Genomic DNA, 13,441 nt, shown 5'->3' on the forward strand with positions numbered 1-13,441 from the left:
CTGCGGGAGCCAGCATTGTTTTGACAGACCGGGAGCTGCCGCACATGCAGCTTCCTCTCTGTGAAAGCAATTATGGTCACTTCCAGCAAGCAAGAGCATTTTTGTGCTTTCACTTGCTAGAAGTGGAGAACAGTTTGCTATGGCTTGTCATGAGGGGTAAAGATCCTGCCAAGCCACAGAAAACAGCTATGTACCTTAAATGGGCACCCCGGGACATAGCAAAAGCCGTCCCTGGGGGTCTATGGCACCAGGAGGAGGACTGGGCAGCCCCCCTCTATTGCAGGATGCAACCCTAGGGAGGTGGTGGTTCCCAGGGTTGAGGAGCGCCATGCAGTACCCCACTTTAAATCTTAACATTTGCCAGGAGAAGATGGCGGTCCCCGGGGCTGCAGGGGTGCCCCATGGGTCTCCGGCATTCACTTAATTGTAACCCCAGGGAGGTGGTGGAACCTGGAGCTGGGGGGGGGGCTGGGTCCCCCCACATTAATGTCACAATAAGCCCCGGGGAGGTGGCAGACCCTGGGGCAGCGGGGGAGCCATGCAGGCCACATTAATACATTTGCCTTGGGGTCCCCAGGGCACGGCAATCCCCCACAAAACATATTAACAATGCACGGGGAGGTGGCGGTCCCTGGGGCTTTAGGGCTCCTAGCGTACACATATTGGGCATGCCCCCGGGACCTGGCCAGTAGCGGCCACTCGTACTGGAAAGTGGAGGAGCGGGGGGAACACAAACAAAAAAAACTTAATTATAAATAGAGAAAATGCAACTTAACTGCTCCAACGGCCGCCTCCTTGCTTCCGATCCTCATGCCCAATCCAGAAACTGCTGCACACTGTGCAGGCTCCCAGCTCCTAATCCCAGTGCTGCTCACATGCGGGGTTTGGTCTGAGCACCTTGGTTCGGCGCTCAGACAGACTAGGAGCCTGTGTTGGTTTCTCCACTCAGCTGCACAGCACAGCTCGGGTTGAGAAAGGCTAAGTGCACATGACAGTTTGGCCAGTTCCAGAGGGCCCACCAAACCGGCACATGCACTTGGTAGTGCCCACCACTCCCTCCCTCCCCCTCCTCCCTGGTGAAGCAGCGTCAGTATGGGTGGCTATGCCCCTCCCTCAGCTCGAAGTTCGAAGGACTACAAATAAAATTATCATAAAAATGTATTATCATTTTATTTTTGTCAGTGTCCCAATATGGCAGGTTGCCAGCACTTCCTGGTTGAATTGGTGGCAGCCAATCAGATCTCATTTTGAGATCTGTTGGATCCACTTAGTATTCACGTCCCTAAATATACAAGAATCTTTTTTCTTTAATAACTCCAAAACTAATGAATGGATTTACACCAAATTACAAAAAGGGCTCTCTATCCAAGACCTTCCATGTGTAGTAAAGGTAAAGGCATGCATGGTAAAGGCAGTAATACTTACCTGCGTGGTAAGGACATTGTGTGGTAAAGGCATCATTGTAAGGCTGTTAGCCTTCATCCTTTAACTCTTCCATACATCAATTCACCCTTCCATCCTTATTCCTTTTCATCCTCTCACCCATTCTATCACCCTTTCTTCCGTTTGCCCTTCCTTCCTACCTTTCACCATACCAAATTTCATTTGATATTTCCTACCTTCCTCACCTCATTCTTTCTTTCCTCTATCTAGCTCTACTTTCAACCTTTACCTTTCTCCTTCATTGTGCATGGAAGCTCAAAACCCACACTGCTCTGACAAATTTTTCATTAACAGTGTTATTAAGGAGCATTTTGTCAGCATATCTGCAGGTAGTAGAGTCCCTTAAACAAGTAATTAATGTTTTAGGTCCCCATGTCATGGTGTCCAGAGGTAGCCCCGGCTGAAACTGCAAGAGTCGAGTGTTCAGTACACCATTGTACATTGCTCCGTTTACTAACATCTTTTTACTAAATTGGTTGGGGGATTCTACTGTATGGTTCATTGACACTCCAGAAACATTCTAGTTTCTCTGAGGAAATGTGTATGATGAGTTGTACCATCGCTTCAAGGGATAAATCTAAGTTTTATCACAAACTTTATTTATCCAACAAAGCCCTAGATCAGTGGTTCTTAACTTTTTGACTTCTGTGGACTTCCACGTAATCATTACTTGAAACCGGGGACCCCCATTGAATCATTATTGGACTCCGGGACCCTCACTGAGTCATTACTGGAAGCAGGGGACACTGGTCTAAGCATTTTTGATTGTTTAAACATCAAAACAGTACACAAAAGATTAAAAAAACAAGCATCATCAAACAAATACACAGATGATGAAACATTCGATTTAATTCACAAACAAATCTAAAAAAAAGAAACTAAAAGAAAGGTTGGAGCTTTTCTAAATTCAAACTAATTCACTCATCGGCCATACTATATTCTGTCTGATGCACTTGCAATTCTCCCAGGAATCAGTCTAAGGATACTAATTTAGTTTTATAGCCTCCAATTTCAAATTTCTGCACATTTACAGAACGTTTACAATTTTTCAATTGTACATTTTGCTACTTTATTTATATACACTTTATTATTCTGTTAATATTTAATTTTCTCAGCAGTCACGGACCCCAGTGTAGGCTTTCTGGACCCCCAGGGGTCTCAGGACCACAGGGTTTATACCACAGTCCTAGATTACTACTCTGGGACGAGTCTTTCCCCAACAATATTTTATGATTTTATGTTCTGAGCAGTGCATTACTTTCCATTATTTTCTTTTCAGTATTTTGTTCTCTTAGATTGTCCCAGACTATCCAAAAACATTTTTTTCTCCAGGCATTTTTCAGCAACCCTAAAGGGTCTGCATTTTACTGGTTTGTTCAAAACTAACTATAATCAATAGCTGGTTCAACAGCTTGCTTCAGCGTTCATGAGTAGAGTCTTAAGATTAGCCAATGCATTTCGAACAAAACTCTTTTCATTACATAAATCCACCTGTTTTCTTACTTTCCAGAGCAACTAGGTAGGGACCTGTGAAATACATGGGTGAATTGCAAGGCTAAGCCAACATTAACTGACAAGCAACGATTGAATTTCAAAGTTTCAGGTCTACCACCAGTAGTTTTAAGACTAAGGGCCTGACTTAGCGCTTTGCTGATAGTTTACTCATAATGATGGACATCCCGTCCGCCGAAATATAAATCCCATTATATCCTATGGGGTTTATATTTTGCCAGATGGGATATCCGTCGCCGTTGTGATGGAGTAACCCATTCGCCAAGATCTAAATCAGGCCGTAAGGTTTCTAAGTTGGATAAGGCTTTCCTGAGTGTAATTATGTCAAACTGATACTCATAGAATGACATTTTTGTTTACAGTGAGATTATAATATTTTTTAAATAATCCAGCAACTAAGAGTGCAACAAGTTTGCAATTATTGGTTTGTCTATAAACTACATTAAAGGCCTCACTATATTGAAAAGGTCATTGCACATTAAATTGAAAGTTACAAAGTGTTTGGTTTATTGTCAATTCTAATTACTATTATATGGAAATGATCCAGAAAGGTAGAGACAAAAATCCTACAAGACTTTCAAAAATGTCTGTATAACCTACTGCAATCACTTGACTTAGTACCATTGCTTTTTATAAAGATGGGTGGGAGGATCGTGTATTTAAGGTAGGACAGAGCCACAACAGTTTGGATTCCCTTTATTTCAATATATATTATACAGATATTGTTACGCGCCCACTGTCTAAGATCAATCGCGATTTAGCCCCTCCTAAGGTAGTTTGGCCAATTCAAAACTACAAAGCTAACAAAAGAGAAAACAGAAGGAATGTGCAGGGGATGCATAAAAAGTGCTTTAACAGTTGTTTAATTACCTCCAACCAGGTTTTCTATAATGCGGTAAAAATATCAGACGATTTCTGAATCTTAGGAGCCCCTATAAAATAGTTTAAGCACAGGATATAGGGAACTATTCCCATCTATGCAATGTCAACAAACTCAGTGATGGCAGAAGGAATATGCACATATTTCTAAACAATCATTGATGAAATATTAATATAACTTAATAAAGAGTATTTTGCATCATCAAAAAAACTAAAAAATGTAAAAATGATTAGTATTAAAATATCAGTTAATCAGCCTACTTTATTTGGTTATGCTAAGCAACTAGAAAAAAGTCTTGTCAAGTGGTGGGCACCTTGTTTTCGCCAATCTGTTCATGATCTGAAATAAGAAACAAGAAGAACTATGGTGTCCTTCATTGTTATGTTATGTTATGTTATGTTATTAAAATTTCTATAGCGCACAGCTGCCCCAGCAAAGGGGCGTCCTGGCGCTTTGACAGATGCTGTAACATAACACACAAAAGAATTTAGCTAGAAACTGGAAAGAGGAAAGTTTTAATCGCCTGCCTGAAGGCGAACATATCCTCAAGAGCTCGAATGTGAACTGGGAGCGAGTTCCATAGGCCTGCTGCTAGTACCCTGAAAGAACGGCCACCCATCCTGCTCAACCTAAAGCGTGGACAGACAGCCAGACGTGGACAGACAGCCATTAAAAGGAATGATGTAAAAATATAAATCAGACTCTTCGGACTAGAACAGTTTGGTCAAATTGAATGCAACAATAGGTGCATGGGCACTATAAACATGGAATTTGAAGCATGGTCCAGACGCTCCACAGATGGGCAAAAAATGCACTGCTTATGGTGACCCGCATTATTTAAAGGCTCCGGCCAACATGGCAGGGATTTTACGAAGATCATTCCCGCGGGGGCAAAAAGCAAACATTGCCAGCTGGCTCGATATGCCACAGCATGGCAAGGCATTTGCATTTTCTGCCTTTGGAAAAACAAAACACTAAAGAAGGAGATGTCTGAATATGAAAAACAAAAAGAAAATGTAATTGATGCTTTGGGTATAGCGGTGATTGGGGAGGCTTGACTATAGTCATTCTCTTACCCGACTGCACGGAGAGGGCAATCGCGCAGGTAGAATGTTGGCATGGCTGGTACGTGACAATGCTCGCGCCCCCCTTCGGGTAAGGAGCAAGTGGATGGTGGCATGACCCTAGGCACGCAAGATGACATTAATGCGGCCTATGTGTGTATTTATAGCTCCCTTTACGTGGCTGTGCCAGGTCCTCCCAAACCTGTCCTGTGTGCGCATCTTCTGAAGTTACCTCTCCCCAGGCTCAATGCAACCCAAATACATGATCTTGATGCTCCTCCTAAACTAGACGAGCTATGTCTGGCCATTTCACAAATTGCATGCAGCAAAACACTGGGCTCCAATTGCCTAACTGATAGAATATTATTCAGCTTATAGCGTTATCCTGCCCCAAGCTCTTGGAGATTTACAATGCAGCATACGACACCAAGTACCTCAATGCTACACTCGTGAGACCCTTGCCATGGTTCTTCCCAAGCAAGCCATGATCCTCCTGATTTGGGCTCCTACAGCCCGCTTTCCATGTTAAACCTGGACTGTAAGATCTTGGGGTAAGTCTCGGCGAATAGATGGCTGCCACTACTCCATACCCATGTACACGAGGATTAGTTAGGTTTTAGGTCTATCGATCACTTCGGCTTCTCCAGACTGATCTGGACACCACTGGTGTTCTGGTGGCAATGTCCTTTCACATTGAGAAAGCCTTCAATACCTTAGGGTGGGATCACCTGTTTATGGACGCCTTGGCACTAGAGTCAAGACAGGCCAGTACATCTCAGACTCTATTGACATCTACAGGAGCACTCATCATGGTTGCCCATTGTCCCCTTCACTTTTTGACCCAAAATTTCAAAGGTTCCCTTGAGTCAAATAAAGAACAGGTTCACATGAACATACCTCCAAATGCAAACAGTACAATCATATATACCACCAAGAATATATCAGACTAAAAATCATTTATTATGAATACATTGTAAATAAAAACAATATAATTGGGCTAACTAGTCGAATGCCCTAATCTAAAATACATAAAACAAAACAAGACAATCAATTATGACCTGCACAATTGAAGCTAAGGACAGAAGGAGTAAAACTTGAAAATTGTTAAATACAGGTTGTACATATGGACTCCGTTAGGTTTTCCATCGATATTTTGCTACTGCAGCATCTGTACGTCAACATCGATGTCAGAGTCTTGAATTGTACCAGAAAAGGCGTTGACACGTTTCGGTGGGTTCTAATGATAATAACCACCTTTATCAATACTTGTTGTTTATCTGTCACCATACAGGGGTCAGTAAGATCTCCCTTTATTTATATGCAGCAAAGGTCCTAGATATCAAAGTCTGCATGTGTACTGATCCAGAAGTCTGGTCAAAATCGTAAATCTCTGAGCGGCTAATTCTGCTTCCTGTATAAATCTGCAACCCAGTATTAATTGCACTCTTATAAGATAAAACCAGTATTCCTTCCAGTGGATATTTTAAAATATGTCTATAAAAAATTCAAAAACCAGATGACTTGTAGCGGTGTCTTGAAAAGATCAGCTTCTCCCATATATCAAATATAGTTGTGGGTTAATGCTGTCACACTCTCTTGATGTCAAGGTACTTGCATCTACCTCCTAGGTCTCTGGTAACACCGGCGTGTACTGGGGTTCCGTGATGATCTTGGTGGTATATATGATTGTACTGTTTGCATTTGGAGGTATATGTTCATATGAACCTGTTCTTTATTTGACTCAAGGGAACCTTTGAAATTTTGGGTTGTAACAACCCCATTTCCCTTGACTAGCTTAAGGGATACCTCTCTCTTTTCACACCCTTCACTTTTTGCACAAGCCATGGAGCCGTTGGCTTGCCAGTTGCGTATGTGGGTGGAGTGGGGTTGAGTTCGGGCTTAGGGGGGGGAAGCCATATAATATTGTTGTTTGCAGATGATGCGCTGATATATTTGAGGGATGTAGAAGCCGTGCTGCCAGGTGAGATGACACTGTTGGAGGAGTGCAGGGTGATGTCCAGTCTTCACATCAACTGGGCTACGTCCTGTCTGCTCCCCCGCCTGCCCTGTACCTGAACCAGAGAGAGCTGTTCTCCCCGGGACGCGCCTTCAATGTAATTGTGATACTTTAAAATACCTAGGTATAAGAATCTATCACTCTGATGCTGACCTTTTGGAGAGGCAGCTCCTTTGGGTACTTAGTTTGGTCCATAAGCCACTCTCATTCAGGAAATCTCTCCCGAATGGCCATCTCAATGATGTTAATACTACAACGTTTCCTGTATTATTTCTCGGACCTTCCGCTTGTGCCCCCTCGTGCTTCTTTGCCGAACATAAGTTGCGGCTAGTGTAATTGATCTGGGAGCAAGGGAAGTGTTAGGGTGGCTCTGGACAGGCTGTGTACTCCATTACTTGGGTGCAGGCTCAGCGTGCCTAATTTTAATTATATTTTGCTGCTGCTCTGCTGCAGTGGCCTTGAGGTGACTCAGTTCAGCACCCTGTGGTGAGCACCCGGAGATCTTGCGTATTTTGTCGGGAACTCCCATGTATACTTGGCTCTCGCCGGTGCACCTGTGGCGACCGCACAGAGGACAGGGGCCCAGTGTTGTTGACGGAAATATATCCAAGGCAGTGAAATTCCTCCGCCGTACCGGCCTTTAATTCCAGTGTGGCAATGGCCGGCTCTCCAAGATTTTACACGATCTCATGATGTGGCCTGCTGGAAGGGGGCACGAGTGACCCGGATGGGTGATTTTTATGACAATGGGATGCTTCGATCATTTGCCGACATTTGCGATGAATTTCATATACCAGCAGGACAGTTCTTGACATAAAGAGCTGTCCGCCATTCACTGACCTCATCTTGGGGAGGGGGGGCGGGGTCAGTAGCCGATGGGTCCTGTCACTGCACTCCCCACTATGTTAACATATGGGGCACCCGTAGACTTATCACAGTACTCTTCTCAGACAGTGGATTAAGCCATTCCCCAAATCCTGGGACTGCTGGACGGCAAATCTCTGTCTCCTTTTGGTGGATAAACAATGGACCCAAGCTGTAAGCATGGTCAGGAATGTTTTGAATAACTATCGGTTCCACTTCACCCAATATCATTTCTTACACCAGACGTTTCTTATACTCTTATTGCACATGTTCTAACCCAAGTTGCCCATGCTGCGTTGTTTTTCCGTATGTTGTGGAATTGTCCAGGAGTGCACCGTGTGTGGTAGGAGGTGATACAGAGTACCTCTGCCCTGGCTGATACTGTGCTCTTGCCCTCTCCAGAGCCCTGTCTCCTGGGTATCTGCCCTTGAGCCAAAGGAGACAAATATCCCCACAGATTTATAGAATATAGTATATGTGCTGTGCAAACGTCAGATTGCCATGGCATGGTAATCACCGGCTGCATCAGGTACCTCTATTTGGCTTCACATCTTGCAGTGCTGGGTGAAGGCTGAGGCGGTGACGCTCTCTGGTGCCCAACCAGGGGGGTGGGGGGAGAATGGAGAGGGGAATCACGTCACCGGATATCTACCTGCAAAAGTTGGAGGTGAAGGTGGAGGAGGCCAAAGATGATGCCAGGACACCATGGGCTGCATACACAATCGACATTTGTTTATAATGTGCGTGTCATATGTGTTTCATGCCCAATACTACAAGGGGGGGGGGGGCTTCTGGCTGTTTTTATACTTTATTAATTATGGTCATGTTTCTTGATTTCATTTGCAATGATATTGTTTATTTCTCTTATTGCTCATTTATCGATGATAGTGCCTGGGCGGAGCTATGGTTAAGAACTGCCATCCGGCCTGCAGTGCTATCATAATGGACGCATACTGAAAACATAAAGTATGTTGAGATCATTTTGTGCAGCGGGTAGGGAGGGTCCACACTCATGGACCTGTTGGAACCGTTATTAAAAATGGGAAAAAAGAAATGGAAAAAATTTGATGCTTTGGGAGTTTAGTCTAGCTGTGTGGGGTGCAGTGTTCATGTAATTCATGGTCTGATACTGACCAGCAATGCATGGTGGTCAAGGATAGGTTAGACTTTAGATGACATTGCTGTGGAAGGCCCGTCCTAAATAGCGCACGGCTTCCAATGGCATGCCAACCACCGGTAACTTGAGGTGAGGGCGTTCCCATCAGCAGACTCAGAAGTGGTTCTGCCCTCAAGGAAATCTCATGCCCCTCATTATAAAGTATTCAAGGAATGGGGACACATGCATCTGCCATTTTTTGGGTCCTAAATCCATCATAGCCCAACCCTAAATGAATGCCTCAACAGTTCTGCAAAATAATTAAGGAAATCTTTCAGAAGGCAAGGTTTGTGGTGCAGAAATTGTTTGCAGATATTCCACTAGGAGATGTATTGTTATCCAGGCCAACCACCGCTAGAGTGGGGTATCCTACTTAAGAAGCTATTTGAGATAGCCGTGCTGTCTATCTATCACCCAAATTAAAAAGTAGATACAATGAGGTCAGTGCAACAAATCTAAGTAATGCTCTGGAAAGAACCCAGCTCAGTTCCCTTTTATGCATCAGAGAATATGTATCGGGAACAGACTTAATTGTATCATCCTTCTGAGCGGGAACTGTAGGCGATGAAAGATCAAATGACACCGCAAACACCAGGGCTTTGATAGCAAGAGCATATCTTTTATGCTGTCCTCTCACATTCCTGGATACGTCTTTACTTGGAAGCCAACTCAATCCTTTATCAGTAAAAGACAACTAGGATATAGAATTAAGTGATTCGTATAAAAATTAAAAAATAATGTCAAAGAAGACCAAGATCTATCTACAAACTACCAAATCAGCTCACACATTAGATGGAACATAAAATATAGAAAACATGTACAGAAAACAAGGCACAACACCTTCCCCAGCTTTGAAAGGTAAACCAGACCTGATTACTTTCATGACCCCTCTCCTCACCCTAGTCGTTATTCAGGAGTTTAATCCCACCTTCATGCAGAGATCTGGAAGCCTTTTGGAAACGTATACCCCGCCACCCACACCAATACGAGCCAACACCTAAGCAGGCTCTCAAGACATTATTTTCTTCTTTTTCCCCCCCACCTCTGATAGAGGTGAGACACTTCAAAATCAGGGGTCACTGCTTGGCTTGGGACTCTGCCCTCGTTCCCTCCTGATTTTCTCGCTCGCTAGGAGGTGACGAGGATGCGCTCGGCTGGATGACCAGAATGGGGCTTGTTGTTGGATCCCTTCCATAATGGTGTCTAACTGTGATGCTGTGTGAATAGTGATTACAAACTCAAGGCATTTTGTCACCTGGACCATCACATGGCCAGCAGCCTGGGCCGCACTTCTATTCTGATGAGGCGATGTAGAGAGCAGCACCTGTGTTCTACGCATACACACCTTTGGCACGCATTGTCAGAGGATGTGGGTATGCGTGCATGTATAGGATTTTGCTTTGAAAGGTGGACAACTGGGATTCATTTAGTTGCAGTCCAACATTTGAAAATAAGAAGGTGTCAGGCAGCTTTGCACTATCTCCAGCTTTTAAAGGATGAATGCATCTGTCTGACGGTTTATAGATATATCTCCTCTTCAGTCCAACTTAGAAATATTGTTGGGAAATGACCTTATATTGCACTTTATCAATGCACTATATATATATATATACTGTTGTCTTAAAAATGTTGCCATATGGCACTAGAAATGTAGATTCTTTTCGGTCTCAGTATAATTATTGCTGTGTCTAGGGTGGTGATATGAATTGCCTTTTTTTCTTTTCAAGAAATATTGTTTATACTGTTTATTTTTCTAAATTGGAAATCTTTGTTTTTATAATGTATTCTTTTATGGCTTAAAACATAGCCAAATAAAAATTTCTGAATGAATGAATGAGTTTCAGTCCAGGAGCCAGAAAAGTGGTGCAGTGATTAGGTGGTGACTGACCTGCTGAATGGAGTGCTGTTGAACTTATCTCCACTGCATGAAAATACTGTGAGGTTAGCCCAAACATCAGATCTCTTTCTCTACTTCTTCCTCCTGCATGATCCCCTCCTAATCATTTATATCCCACCCTTGCAAATACCCGTGTTACAACATGCAAGACAAGGGAGAGGAGTTCTTTGATATAAAAGTAGTTGTAGGTGGACCAGTAGGCAAACTCAGCCTCATGAATTAAAGATTTGTAAACTGGTAAAGGGACATAACACTCCCTATTTAGATACAGGCGCTAATCTGGTAGGACACTAATCTGGATGCTGAGGAGATGGCATGCAAGGAGCAAAAGGGCCTATATGTTAGCAACAATTTTCCGAGTGTGCCGACTCAGATAAGGCACAATACAGATGTGTTGCTTACTTTGCTCAGTGGCAATATCAACGCACTCCCCAAATGGACTGGCCAGTCCATCAGCATGTTCTTATTCTGTTCTCAAGAACCGGAAGGACCCTGATAGAATGACCCGAGATGTTTATGGACAAAATCTACCTATCATGCATATCCCCATGCCTGATTTGGTGCTTGCGATTATTTAATATCAAGTTTGGTGGATAGGACCTCCAAGGCGGAGGATCCTATTATGAAGGATGCCGCTGGCCAATAGGACTCCTATCAAGACCACGGAGAAGGGTGTGCTTTGCTTGGGTCTCATGGAAATCATGCAACACCAAACTGATTGACCTTTGGACACGGTGTATGATGCTGTGCACAAATCCACACAACAAAGTGGTACTTCTATGGTGCCAAGGAACAACCTTCCGTTGCAAGATTAGTACACAAGCTCCTCTAGAAATCTGTTGCTCTTGTGGGTGACAGAGACTACGTGGTAAGAAGCCGAATCACAAAATGCTCAAGCTCTTTAACAAGAGGCATCACTTTATTTTGCTTCATTGTTATTAATACGTGTGTCGGCCTACATCAGGATTCTTGGTCCTCCATAATAGATGAGTCTATTTGGGTTCTGTATTACCATATTGATCACTAGTCTAACACTTTCCTGAAGACCATAGCCTCCCCTGCCGCTAATACCTTACCCACCATGCAATCTATGACATCCACAGCACGCCAGTCTTCCACGGATTCCCTTCCCTTAATGGAGGCTAGAGAGGAATTTGGAATTCATCCATGTCAGTTTTTGGCATATGGTAGATTGTTAAAGGCAGATTCAAAGACATGAAGTCAAGAATTTACTGAGCCTCAGGTACATGAATAACTAAAAATAATATTAATGCCTGGCTAGGGCAGAGGATATGAATATTCCTGCATAAAGCATTGCTTAAATCATGTGGTTAAGACCCTCTAGCATTAGACTTAAGCCGGGGAACACTGGGTTAGAAATGACAGATGACTAGGCCAACACTGCAAAATGGAATATAAGGGTATCACCTATTGGCTGCTTTAAACTAATCCAATATAATTTTCTCAAATTTATCTTTGTCAGAGAAAGCTTACAAGATGAATACTGGACTTAAGAATGCATGCCACAGATGTAGACACAATGATGCTGTTTTAAGTCATATGGGTGGAAATGGCTAAATTCTACTACAATGGTGGATTGATGTAATGAGCATGGCTAATAATCTAAAGACTAGACTGTACCTTTAGAATAAGCTTATTGGGCCTAATTCCTAGACTCAAAAAAGATGTAAATATGAATATAAATTTCCTGAATAGGATTACTTATAGCAAAACTTTGCATAGCAGTAACATGGAGATCACTATGGGTGCCTGATCGAATTGTCTTCTTATATAGAGTTCGACAAGCATGGATGTGTTTTAGAAGATTGATCCTCAAGACCCAAAAAATACATAACTGGATAATGATAGATGCGAGTCTGACAGTCACAATTCAGATGTTATTGAGGATGCATCCTTGTTTGCGGTCCTGAGGAAGAACTGTTGAAGCCGCTGCAACTGGGGTCAAATCGTCAAAAAACGTATGAGTCAACTGCACAAGTGATCAACACCATTGAATAACCTGGCTTTCACTGCTATGCACCCTCTTCACATATGTCACTGAGCACTGTGCAGTCTTTTGGAGCACCTACATGTGTTTTTTTTAATACTAAATGTTTTGTGCTGCATCAGCAGTTAAATACTGTAGAAATAGGACTGTTTTACCAGGTTTATTAATTCTCTATTGCAAACCTGTGAGAACAATTGTTGTTATCTTATAAATTGTAATACCCTGGTTCTCAGGAATTCTGGGTTTCCCATATTACCTTCACTGATAAAAAAAAGGTCTGTCTTACAGAGAGGTGGAGGTGGACAGAGGCTGAATGGAGGATTGCGCTTGAGGGAATCACAAATGTTAGCTATATAAGACCCTATAATACTGGATTTAGAAAGTTTTGTAAAGTAGAGCTCCAACAATAACATACACATATGGGAATGAGACCCGACAACAGGCCTTTCAATAAAATCCTCCCTTACAGAAACCCAATCACCAAGTCGAGCCCACTAACAGTCTATAATAATGGTAGTATTAAAATTAGGAAATAGCGCCTGCCTGAAACAATGGTATGAGGGATAGTGGAATGTGATCTAAATGAGGGTTTAAAAGGCA

General features: G+C 43.0%; 1 protein-coding gene across 1 annotated transcript in view; it reads right to left on the reverse strand.

Moving 5' to 3' along the window:
- Positions 1–13,441, reverse strand: part of PREX1 (phosphatidylinositol-3,4,5-trisphosphate dependent Rac exchange factor 1) — an 863,840-nt gene that overhangs the window by 197,715 nt on the left and 652,684 nt on the right. The gene's annotated exons all lie outside the window — the stretch shown is intronic.

Source organism: Lissotriton vulgaris, chromosome 7, assembly GCF_964263255.1.
Source record: "Lissotriton vulgaris chromosome 7, aLisVul1.2, whole genome shotgun sequence".
NCBI lineage: Eukaryota > Metazoa > Chordata > Amphibia > Caudata > Salamandridae > Lissotriton > Lissotriton vulgaris.